At 38.9% G+C, this 12,911-nt stretch overlaps 1 protein-coding gene across 1 annotated transcript in view; it reads right to left on the reverse strand.

The window, feature by feature from the left end:
* HPGDS (hematopoietic prostaglandin D synthase) overlaps positions 1 to 8,021 on the reverse strand; it is a 43,450-nt gene extending 35,429 nt beyond the window's left edge. Inside the window, exon 1 of the mRNA XM_003829905.5 lies at positions 7,901 to 8,021. The gene's annotated coding sequence lies outside the window, so the exon portion shown is untranslated. The remainder of the gene's footprint in view (positions 1 to 7,900) is intronic.
* Positions 8,022 to 12,911: the final 4,890 nt, after the last annotated feature.

The following is a 12,911-nucleotide window of genomic DNA, read 5'->3' on the forward strand; positions in this document are numbered from 1 at the left end:
AAAACCAAAATTATAAATCACTATCTAATTAGATACAGGGAAACTTGGTTGAAATCAGATCATGACTCTCTCTTGGCACTACTTAGAACATTACAGTGAAATAACCAAATTCAAACTTTATTTATAAAAATATTCAGATTAAGAGGGTAACTACACCCCAACCTTCAGAGCATGGAGCAAAAAAACTTCCCACTTTAAGATGATTTTACCCTCCTTTTAGTCACTGGTAATGTGTAATATTTGATATTTTGCCTGTTTTGTTTGCCCTTGTGACACAGCTCAGAGTTTATGAGGACATCTGGGTAAGGACAGCCAAGGGCTGGGCACATGCAAGAGGAATGTGAGTGCCATGCCAACCTGTCTTTGCCTCTCTTTCCTCACCTGTGGCTTTCCCTCTAGGCATCCAAGGCCTAGGGAAACACTGCTCTCTGGTTCCCTCTGACTACATCCACGCTACTGGGTTTTACTGGGTTACTTGCACCACAAAACACACCCCATCTCGAGACCTCTGCAGAGATGGGACAATCTTCCTTCATTCCCTCTGTAGAGGAAGAAAGCCAAGTACTCTTACATTTCAAAACGTTTGCTAATACCGATGAATTCAGTCATTATAATTTTATGGGTTTTCAGTGATTTGTATCTTTTCATTTTCATTGTTTATAAATGGTTAATGACTTTAAGCACTCGTAGTGGAATGTATTTTAATTTCATAAGATCAAACAACTGAGAAAGAAATGTTTTCATTTGAAATTCAATTCTTTGAATTTGGGTTTTGGCCAGTTAAAATCTCCCTGAATTTCAAAGACCACTTTTTATAAATAGTGATATTAACATGGATTTGTAAATTAATGAGGTAATACATATAAGGTACGTAGCACAATGGCAAACTTAATCATTAGCATCAGTAATAATGACTTTGATCTCATTCTATAGTCAAGAATAAACACTATGAATACACTAAAGATAAATAATAATTATGGTAACTAAATGAATAAAAGCATATAATGATGATTATTTATTTAAAGTGGTGAGTGTAAATAGTTTATTCACTACTAAGAAAGTTTTTAAAGAATATTAATGGAATACTAATTAGATAAAAAGGAAAGTTGGGCTCAAGCCTCAAAACAAAGTTTCATCAAAAATCACATCACAGACCAGGCGCAGTGGCTCATGCCTGTAATCCCAGCACTTTGGGAGGCCGAGGCAGGCGAATCACCTGAAGCCAGGAGGTCGAGACCAGCCCGGCCAACATGGTGAAACCCCATCTCTACTTAAAATACAAAAATTAGCCGGGTGTGGTGGTGCGCGCCTGTAATCCCAGCTACTCAGGAGGCTGAGGCAGGAGAATCGCTTGAACCCCAGAGGTGGAGGTTGCAGTGACCCAAGATCACGCCACTGCACTCCAGACTGGGCAGCAGAGTGAGACGCCGTCTCAAAAAAAAAAAAAAAGAAAGAAAGAAATCACACCACATAAAAGGTTAAACGCGAATCATAAAAATCTAGCTTGCCAAGTCTTGACTTTAAGTTTATATATTCCTAGAGTCTAGTGGGAAGAGGATGACCTGGAAATAACTGGTTGCCTATCTAGAAGCTCCCAGGTTCAGGAAGTGACGGTGATGGTAATTCCTAGCAAAACCATTTTTTCTGGCCCTGGCTTCTGTGTCCAGATGTTGTGGAGTGAAGCTGCTGCTCCTTGCTAAAACGAGAGAGCTACTGCCAATCATTCCTGCCCAGTTTGCATCAGCCAGTCCAGTCCCCACCCAACTGAGATGTAGCATTCACCGCATGTATAGATATGTGGGGAAATGTCCTTGAAAGAGACAAGAATTGACTAAACAAATAAGAATTCCATGATTTACAGCCATAAATTTCTTTCAGGGAGAACTATACATATAAAGGAGTTCAAATTTGGGAGACTAAATGAAATGCCCATCAGAACAATGGAACTGTTTTCCAGGTTACTTAGAAATGTTGAGCTTAGAAATAAATAGTGGAAAAGGTCTAAGAGCACGAAAATAGTAAATAAAAAACGTAATCATTAAGAGATTATTCTTATCCAGGAAAAGGATGATAGTTATAATTCCTGGACCTATTTGTTTTAAATATCAAAACAATTTTTAAAAGCCTACAGAGTGGAAAAAGTTTGATTATTAGTTGTGGTTTCTATTTGGTGTTTCGTTTTGTTTCGTTTTGTTTTGTTGCAGCACAGTCTCACTCTGTCCCCGAGTCTGGAGTCCAGTGGCTCATTCTGGGCTCACTGCAACCTCCGCCTCCTGGATTCAAGCAATTCTCCTGCCTCAGCCTCCTGAGTAGCTGGGATTACAGGCATGCACCATCACGCCTGGCTAATTTTTCTATTTCTAGTAGAGATGGGGTTTCACTTATGTTGGCCAGACTGGTCTCAGATTGGTCTCCCAACCTCAGGTAATCCACCCCCCTTGGCCTCCCAAAGTGCTGGGATTACAGGTGTGAGCCACTGTGCCCAGCCTGCAGCTTCTATTTGAAAAGCATTCTATATAAAACTTTTTATTGGTTTTATTGGCATAGTCAGTGTTTCCACAGCATGAAGAAATTATATTTTCTCCCTTTAATATTAAAAGTTATTAGCATTACGTGGGGCACCATGGCTCACGCCTGTAATCCTAGCACTTTGGGAGGCCAATGCAGGCAGATCACAAGGTCAGGAGTTTGAGACCAGCTTGGCCAATATGGTGAAACCCCGTCTCTACCAAAAATACAAAAATTAGCTGGGGGTGGTGGCGGGCGCCTGTAATCCCAGCTACTCAGGAGGCTGAGGCAGAAAAATCACTGAAACCCAGGAGGCAGAGGTTGCAGTGAGCCAAGATCGTGCCATTGCACTCCAGCCTGGGGGACAGGGCAAGAATCCGTCTCGAAAAAAGAAAAAAAAGTTAACAGCATTAAAAGTTAAACATAGAACCTTTTCTCATTCAGTCAATTACCACACAGATACCAGTGTCCACCTGTTGAATTCTGCATGAAAACAAAGTGATTGTTTTTTATTATTGTTAATTTTCAAAATCATGCTATTTTATATTGTATTTCACTCAAGTAAAGAAGACATTTAAAAATTCTCAGCATAGGTTGGTAGCTATCTATATTTCTCTGCCAAAATATCTTGAAGTCTAAGATTTGGCAGAGGCCCAATAGCAGCTAACAAATGCTTATCTTTCCTTTTAAAATATTCTTTCAACAGTTGTAACTCATTAATGAAGCTGTACTTTTTACATGACACTTCTGTAGTTATTTGCATAATTATATTTTCTGTTTGTCTCAGGAATACAAGATGTTATATCAGAACATCCATCTGTATAATAAACTACATTAAAAGAGAAAAATCAGGCCGGGTGCAGTGGCTCACGTCTGTAATCCCAGCACTTTGGGAGGCCGAGGCGGGCAGATCACTTGAGGTCAGGAGTTTGAGACCAGCCTGGCCAACATGGTGAAACCCCGTCTCTACAAAAAAATATACAAATTAGCTGGATGTGGTGGTGTGAGCCTGTAATTCCAGCTACTCAGGTGGCTAAGGCATGAGAATTGCTTGAACCTGGGAGGCAGAGGTTGCAGTGAGCCAAGACCGCGACACTTCACTCCAGCCTGGGCGACAGTGAGACACTCTCTCTCAAAAATAAGAAACAGAATTATCATAAAACATACTATCATCTCAATAGATACTAAATGCTTTTAAAAAGCATTTATAACATTATCACTCATTTGTGATCAAAATTCTTAGCAAAATGAAAAAACAAAATAAAATACCTCTTATCAAACTAGTAATAGAAGAATACTTCCTTAACCATATAAAGAGTCTCTACTAAAAACTTATAGCAAATATAATACATAATGGTGAATCAATAAAAGCATTTTCTTTAATGTCAGAAATAACAAGAATCCCACTATAACATCTACTATTCAGCATAATGCTGGACAGCCTAGCTAATTCAATAATGTAAGACAATAATAAAATTTGTAAGTAGTAGGAAGGGAACGACACAGCATCCATTTGCAATCAAAATGATTGTCTATATTTAAACTTCGAGAGATTCTACAGATAAACTGGATCCTAGATTTCAAATGGAAATGCTAAGGACCAAAATAGCCAAGACAAACAAAAAAAAAGAGAACAGATGTACCAGATAGCAAGACTTAGATAAAAAGCCTTGTAATGTGGTATTTGTTCAGAGGTGCATTGTCTTAAAACAGAACCTCACATATAGGACAGACATGACATAGAGTGAGGACTAAATGATTCTGAGACTGAAACTAGACTAAAATGGTTCTGAGACAATAGAGGGAAAATAAGCATAATTAGACCCCAGCTTTCTATCATACACAGAAATAACATCTAGGTTATCTTGGTATGATTTGACTAGCATAGCAAAACTGCAGTATCATTCTGGTCCCTTATTTCCTGTTAGCTTCATTTCTGAACCCTTCCACTGTCATTGTGTTAAGAATCTCATGTAGAGAAAACTGCATGTTTCCTGAAATGATACAGAAGCATGAAGTTTAAAAGCTGATTGTGTTTGAAGATATTTACATCTAAAGATCTTTGCATCTAAAATTAACCACTGGCTTCCTTACACCCCAAAGTATATCGTGTAAAGTTACTAATACAGCAGATAGATAAAAAGCTTATTTAGAATTCTGTTTGAAAAATAACCTATACGGTTTATCAAAGAACACATAAATAAACGACTAATAAATACCCTGGATAGAAACTTACACATATAAACTCATATGAACATAGCTATCCACTGCAGAAGATTTAACTTTTAATATTAATATATGCATTAGGAAATAAGCTCTTTTACATGGGAAATAACAGTGTTTTCTAAAGTACTATCTTGGGTACTTCCTTTCTTTCCCTTTCTTTCTTGTAGCTTTTTTTGGTTTGGCTATATCCCCACCAGAATCTCATCTTGAATTGTAGCTCCCATAATTCCCACGTGTCATGGGAGGGACCCGGTGGGAGATAATTGAATCATGGGGGCGGTCTCCCCCATACTGACTTCATGGTAGTAAATAAGTCTCACGAGATCTGATCATTTTATAAGGGATTTCCCCTTTAACTTGGCTCTGGTTCTGTCTTGCCTGCTGCCATGTAAGACATCCCTTCCTCTTCCGCTATGATGGTGAGGCCTCCCCAGCCATGTGGAACTGTAGTGCAGTGGCGCAATCTGGGCTCACTGAAATCTCCCCCTCCTGGGTTCAAGCGATTATCCTGCCTCAGTCTCCCAAGTAGCTAGGATTATAGGTGTGCGCCACCACATACAGCTAATTTTTGTATTTTATTTTTTAGTGGAGATGGGGTTTCACCATGTTGGCCAGGATGGTCTCGATCATCTGACCTTGTGATCCGCCTGCCTGGGCCTCCCAAAGTGCTGGGATTACAGGTGTGAGCCACTGTGCCTGGTCTAAACCTTTTTTTCTTTCTTTTTTTTTTTTTTTTTTTTTTTTTTTTTTTTTTTTGAGACGGAGTCTCTCTGTCGCCCAGGCTGGAGTGCAGTGGCGTGATCTCGACTCACTGCAAGCTCCACGTCCCGGGTTCACGCCATTCTCCTGCCTCAGCTTCCCGAGTAGCTGGGACTACAGGCACCCGCCACCACGCCCAGCTAATTTTTTTGTATATTTAGTAGAGATGGGGTTTCACCGTGTTAGCCGGGGTGGTCTCTATCTCCTGACCTCGTGATCCGCCTGCCTCAGCCTCCCAAAGTGCTGGGTTTACAGGCATGAGCCACCGCGCCCGGCTCCTTTTTTTTTTTTTTTTTTTTTTTTTTTTTGAGACGGAGTTTTGCTCTTGTCGCCCAGCCTGGAGTGCAATGGCGCAATCTCGTCTCACCGCAGCCTCTGCCTCCCGGGTTCAAGCGATTCTCCTGCCGCAGCCACCAGAGTAGCTGGAATTACAGGCACCAACCACCACGCCCGGCTAATTTTTTTTTTTTTTTTTTTTTTTTTTTGAGACGGACTCTTGCTCTGTCGCTCAGGCTGGAGTGCAGTGGCGCAATCTCGGCTCACTGCAGCATCCGCCTCCCGGGTTCAAGCGATCCTCCCTGCCTCAGCCTCCCCAGTAGCTGGGATTACAGACGCCCACCACCGCGCCCAGCTAATTTTTGTATTTTTAGTAGAGACGTGGTTTCGCCATGTTGGCCAGGACCTCCTAACCTCAGGTGATCCGCCAGCCTCGGCCTCCCAAAATGTTGGGATTACAGGCTGAGCCACCGCGCCCGGCCAAACCTTTTTTTCTTTATAAATTACCCAGTCTCAGGTATGTCTTAATCAGCAGCGTGAAAACTAACTAATACAATGCTGATTTATTTCATCTGATTAATTCAATCCCAGAGGCAATTTTAACATAATCATTGAAAAAATTACAAACTTTATAATAAAACAATTTAACAATATATTATTCCGTATATTGCTGTAAAAGCACAGTAAAAAATAGTCTCAAAAATTCTAGTCTCTGTGCCAGAAAGATGACAACAATCCAATTTCAACTCTCTGACAACACAGGCTAATCAATATCCAATGCCTATACTAAATGTCTTAATAAAGACTTCAGCCGAAATATTTTTAGTTCAAAAAAGAGAACTTTTGGAATAATTTTGTTGGATAGAAAACTTACCAATAAGGAATTAAGTATTAACCATTCTACAGTTCAATACAAAATGTTAGCCAACGTAAGCTCTTACTCTTAAATAAGAGACATCAAGAATTCAAACATATTTGGGCATTCCAGTCACAGTTTTTTACATGCTTAGTAATTGTGCAATAATCTGAGTTAGAGATATAAAAACAAAGATTACTTGTGAATTTGCTATAGCTCTTCTTTGAGTTTAAGATGCAGATCTTAACTTGCCCAGTAATAAACTTATACAAAATGTAATGGCCTAGAGCATGTTTACACTCCTATTATATAGACCCTGGTGTTCTGAAATGTAAAAATTGGATTCAGACAGCAATCATGTGAGATACTATTGTTCACAGGGGAACTTCTTGCATATACTGACATTAAAACAGCTTTTTATTACCCCTAACATTTGATGGTAAAGAATGTTAATTTCCCTCATTTCAGTGTCCCTGGGCATTTCAAGTTCAATTCTGGAAAAGTTGCCAGGTTGGAGTTAAATTATAGGACAATAGAGAAATAGAAGAATTGTTGTTGACTGAGTAAGGTATTGATTTCAATCAAGCACTGGATGTTTAACTTTGAATTAGCAAGCTGAAAGCTCTATTTTTTTTTTTATCAAATATCAACTAAATGTCATTTTAAGTGGCTGTTTCACATTAAAGCCAAAGCAAGAGGAATAACTGAAATATCCTTTGGGAGCTGTGAGTTGAAATTCCTGGCCTGGGGTAAATCCCTTAAACCATCTCTGAAGCCAAAAGATGATAGGATGCAATTCTTATCAAAACATGGAGATGCTTCAACAAAATGTGCCTTAAAATAATATAAAATATTACCAGTAAAAGTCTTAAACTTTAAAGCAAAGGAAAGAAATTGAAGAGCCATGAGATAATATTCTCTACTCCATCAATCCAAGTTATTGAAGAATCACTTGGGAAAATTCTGCAAGTAGTAACAAACCCTGATTAAGACAGGATTTTTCCTCTAGCATTGATTATATTTTCTATGTTAAAATCCACTTGAAGAGATCTTCTTAAATCTCCTGTACCTATATTTCCTTAAAAATGACTATTTGAGTTTCACATATTCACATATATGGAGAGGTTCTGGGTAAGACAAGGTCAGAGTGAGCACCATCATGAAAATAGCTCACAAGACAGTCACAAACAGGATATGAGAATAATAAAAACTCTAAAGTAAAGAGTAAAGCATATCTCATTTATTACCTATGTGGAGTTCAGTAATATGACTTACCTGTGTTATGTCTCTCGGGAGTCTGCAGTGTCTTGTATCCCTGGGTATGTGACTGTGCCTTGGGTTTATATGACGAGTAAGTGATAATCACAAGCCAGTGAGAGGACAGGCAACTTCCTTCTACCTAACGCTCTTCCTTCTTTTCTTAGATAAAACATGCATGCCAGGCAGTTCAAGCCTGCAAAGACTGCTGGTTATACAGGATATCTGGGTATAAATAAACCAACACATTTGTATACAAGGTAAAGTCAAAGTTATAGCTGCATATGTATGCCCACTGTTACATGTTCACTTATTTTCAGTCTTACACCATAGGCTCCTGGAGAATAAGAAAACCTGAATGTAATGAAATCATCTTTGCAGATGTGCACATGACTTGCTTCTCTATTTTAGAAACAGTCTCTCCTGTACCTGCTGTATGTTCCTTCGAGGCAGTGTCTAACAATGTGGTGTATTTCACTTGTTTGTTTTTGGTTTCTCCCAGTGGAATGTAAGCTCTGTAAAGGCAGGCACTTCACTCTCTTTTTCACTATTGTCTTCTCAGTTCTAAGAGGAGTGCCAGGCATGTCATGACCACTAATATACATCTGTTGATAGAATAACCCTAATTTATAGTTCACATTTTTGCAAGGACTGTAAATTTGCATTGTTGCTGGTTTATTTCATTTACTCTCATTTCTCAGAAAAGCCAAAGTGTTTAAAGTAAACCTGGTGTAGAAGTTTCCAATTCATCTTGTTTGTGATCCTTTTACAATTTAGTAACAAATGCCTAGACATTTTAGAAATTTATTGTTTCACTTCTTAGTGCAGGAATTATTTTTATCTATAATATTAGGACAGCTCAGTGAAAAGATCCAATAAAATGCCTGCCTGGGCCTTACTGAGCCTGAGGATTATCCATGAAACATTTCAATGACCAGCTGGCTTTCAACTTCCAGAAAATTACTCCCACAGGCAACAATAGCAACATATCAATCATTTAATATTTCTTATTTCTAAAGTGCTTTTAATTTTGAAAAATATGTTTACATCCACTTAGTATAACCATCAGAAATGAAAATAAATGTAAATACTAGTATGTAAAAAGAGAAGACACAAGTGTAGCCCTTTACCCACCAAAAAAGGATACATGTGTGTCAAAATCAAGTGCAAATGGGATGGGAGTGGGAGCTATACAAAATTAACACAATGCATTTATTATCTTTGACAGCTTTAACTTATATTTTCAAAAAAAATCTTTTTATCCTCACCTCAATGATTTTTAATCCCTATTTTTATAAATGAGGAAACTGAGACATAGGGAAATTAGGTAAATTGCCTGCGAATTTTTGATGGGACAAGCTAGGATTAAAACCTAGGCCTTCTGATGACACATTTAATATTTTTCCTTACATAATGCTGCCTATATATAATACGAGACTGCTTCAGTTAAAAAAAAATCAAGTATACAAAAAATAACACTTTTCTCATTTTGTATTACAATTTTATCTTTTACGACCAGTTGTTTTGGCTGGAGGAAAGCAGAGTAACACATCAAGGATTGGGGAAGGAGCAGCCACTTGATCCTTGGTCACCGATCAACAGAGGCTGCTCTAGAGGCATCCATTGTCCTTGTGTGCATGGCCTCCACGCCAGGAGCTCTCTGCAGCTCCTGTAGCATTCTCATTTTGCTACCTTCTTGCCCCAGTGTGGCGGTTTCATCACAACGCTGCCTGAGATTCCACCTGCCCAGTACCCAACAGAGCCACTTCTTCTCTGTGGTCTTTCTACCTCCCTGGAGGCACAAGAGGGTCCCAGGAGAGGGTCCCAGGTCTCCTCTACTCGGGAAGCACAGCTTTCCCATCCTCTTGTCTCTTCTCCCAGCCCAGGTGGGGGTGCCCTAACTCTCCTAGTCTTCTACCAGCTGTGGGCCTTTGGGCAGGTAACTTAATCTCTCTGTGCCTAAGCTCCTTCACCTTTAGATGGAGATTGATTCTACAATAAATATTTATTTGTTCCTAATCTTTGCCAGGTATTGTTCTGAACGCTAGAGATATAGCAGTAAATAAGGCTGGGCGCGGTGGCTCACTCCTGTAATCCCAGCACTTTGGGAGGCCGAGGCGGGTGGATCACAAGGTCAGGAGATGGAGACCGTCCTGGTCAACATGGTGAAACCCCATCTCTACTAAAAATACAAAAATCAGCCAGGTGTGGTGGCCGACGCCTGTAATCCCAGCTACGCGGGAGTGTGAGGCAGGAGAATCGCTTGAACCCGGGAGGCAGAGATTGCAGTGAGCCGAGAGCGTGCCACTACACTCCAGCCTGGCGACAGAGCGAGACTCCATCTCAAAAATAAATAAGTAAATAAATAGAGATATAGCACTAAATAAAATCAGACAAAAACAAATCTTCATGGAGCATTCTAACAATATTAGTAATAACTCTCTCATAGGCTTTTAGAGAATTAAATGAGTACACAGATATGTGCTTCAAAGTGTGCCTAATGCATAGTTAGGGATCCATGAGTGAGAGCAATTGTTAATATTATTAGCAGTTCACCTGAAGGGAAAATCGTTTCCCTTCAAGAATCTATGCTCAAGAATTCTTTCCTTTTCTGTGGTTGGGTTTGGGCACTAACAGCAGAAAGAGAAGTAGCTGTCAGGCAACTTTCATTTTTCACCCTGCTTCATCCTCTTCTGAGGAAATGAGCACGGAGCCAAGTGTCTACTGGAATAGGGAGGAGGAAAAGGGCAAGGGCAAAGTGAAAACCCCTCATGGATTGTTACCTCTCAGTTCCCTGCTCTCCAGGGCAGTGACTTCTTCATGCCACACACCCTTCAGGAGCATGTTGTGGATCCAGACTGGACTGCATGAGAAATACCCGTGAAAAAACGTGTCAAGTTGTATGATCATGTCCACACAGTCATTTAAAGGCCTATTATAATTTAATAAATATGTCTTCATTTTCTCTGGGGCTTCCTGTTGGAAAACTTTTAATCCTGTGGTGTTGAATTAGCAAATTCCTAACCGCTGTTAAAAATCCAACATTAAATCACAGTCCATTTCTGTCCTTGTTTTCTTTATTTGCCCACCTGTGTAGTAATGTGACTATACAAGATAGTGATTAAAGAGTTTCATCCTGGAATCATGACCTCTTAGAGGAATCTCCACTCCATTATTTGCAAGCTCTGGGACTTTAGGCAGCTGCCTTAGTTTCCTTATCTGTAAAATGGTGATGATAAAAATCATTCTATTCAGAGTTGAAAGGATTCAATGAGTTTGTGCATTTAAGTCACTTAGTGCCTTGCTTAGCAAGCAGTTGCTCGATAAGTAATGGAAAAACACATACAATTTTTAAAACGTAGCCCACATATTTGTTCCTCTTTATTTATTTTTGTAAAAGAGAAGTGTTCAAACAAACCTATTTCTCCTTTTCTAGCTTGTCTGTTGATGGGGAAGGGGAGAAGTATCCAGGAGAAGCCCACAAAACTTCCTTTGCTCAGATTCTAGAGTGGTCTGGTTTACTTTTGTATATTTTATTTAATAAAACAGTTTTCCTTTTTATAGTTAGTTATTTGAAAAACTAAAAACATGTAAAACTGACGTATTTAAACCTGGGGTTGAAAATACAGGAAATAAAGAATATGTTTTTCTGCTTCTAACCTACTTGAGTAATTGAAACATGCCTGCAAATATTTTAGTGTCTGTGTTTTCCCAGATTTCAATAATGATAATGCTATTATCTGAAGTCTGCCTCTTCAGATACTGTGAAGAATGATATGGTAATTATATCCAAGATTATGAGCAAATCTTTCACTACCTAGCCTTTTGGCTAAAAGAGGATTCCTATATGTAGGCAAATAATAGTAATAGAAATAGCTAAAATTCATTAAGTATTTCCTGTGGGCCAAGCATTGAACCAAGCACTTGTCTTGTATTACCTCATTGAATGCCTACAAAACAACATCACAAATAGTGCATGCACCCTTGAGTGTAGTTGCATAACTGACTGGGCCTTGTCATGAAAGCATTTATAGATAGAAAATTCCTCAGACATTTGCATCTCATTCACAAGATTTTATGTTTTTTCTTCTGTCAAGAATGAAGAAAATAAGCATTAAGTTAATGTGTTTTTCAAGGTTTTATCAGAATCAATTAATGTCACCTCTGTACCATTACAACTTGTACTGTAGGAGGAAGGACTGTGCAGTAAGTCCCACCTTTGCCTGTGCCCTGTCCTGTGTTCCCCAAAGGAGTCATGTCTCCTCTCTGAACCTCAGTTCTTGGAAAAGAAAAGAGATGTCCTGGTGACTTCTGAAGTCACTTCCTACTCTATTATTTCATGACAGAATTTTCCCCCTGAGGACATTTCTCTGTCTTACATGATAATTGAATGAAAACTAAGTCCAAAAAGGCACAGAGCTCATGGGCTGAGAGTTACAGGTGCACAAGTTACCTTTGTCCCCAAGTCTAGCAAGAAAGGCAAAATTCTCAGATCAAAGGAAGGCCACCCATTCTGATAATCCCAGGTCACAGGATAGACTTACTATTTATAGGTACTAAGAAAATGCAAACAAAAGTGTAATTTAGTGAGAATTTTTTTTTTTTTTTTTTTTTTTTTTGGTGAGATTAAAGTGTCTTCCTAGCAGTTATCAAGAAGAGGCAACCAAAATATACCTATTAAAGGAATTTGTATATTTGGAATTTTCTTATATCTCAAAAACAGATTAATCTGAAGAGGTGTGTTTTCCTCATGAAGTCTAGAAAAAGGAAATTTTGGAGAATAAGAAGGTGTCAGAAAATTTCTAGGACTCCACAGAGGACTAATAATAGCAAACACAGACATTTGAGTTTATCGTGTACCTGGTACTCACTCAAGATTTTAATTTGCCAAGGTCTCAAACCTAGCAAGCAGAAGATCCAATATTTGAACCCAGTAGTCAGCCTTCAGAGTCTTTGCGATTAATTACTGCATGAGATTGACTATAGAATATATAGTATATATATAATATATAGAATATAGTATATAGAA

This window comes from Pan paniscus, chromosome 3 (genome assembly GCF_029289425.2).
Source record: "Pan paniscus chromosome 3, NHGRI_mPanPan1-v2.0_pri, whole genome shotgun sequence".
Lineage (NCBI taxonomy): Eukaryota > Metazoa > Chordata > Mammalia > Primates > Hominidae > Pan > Pan paniscus.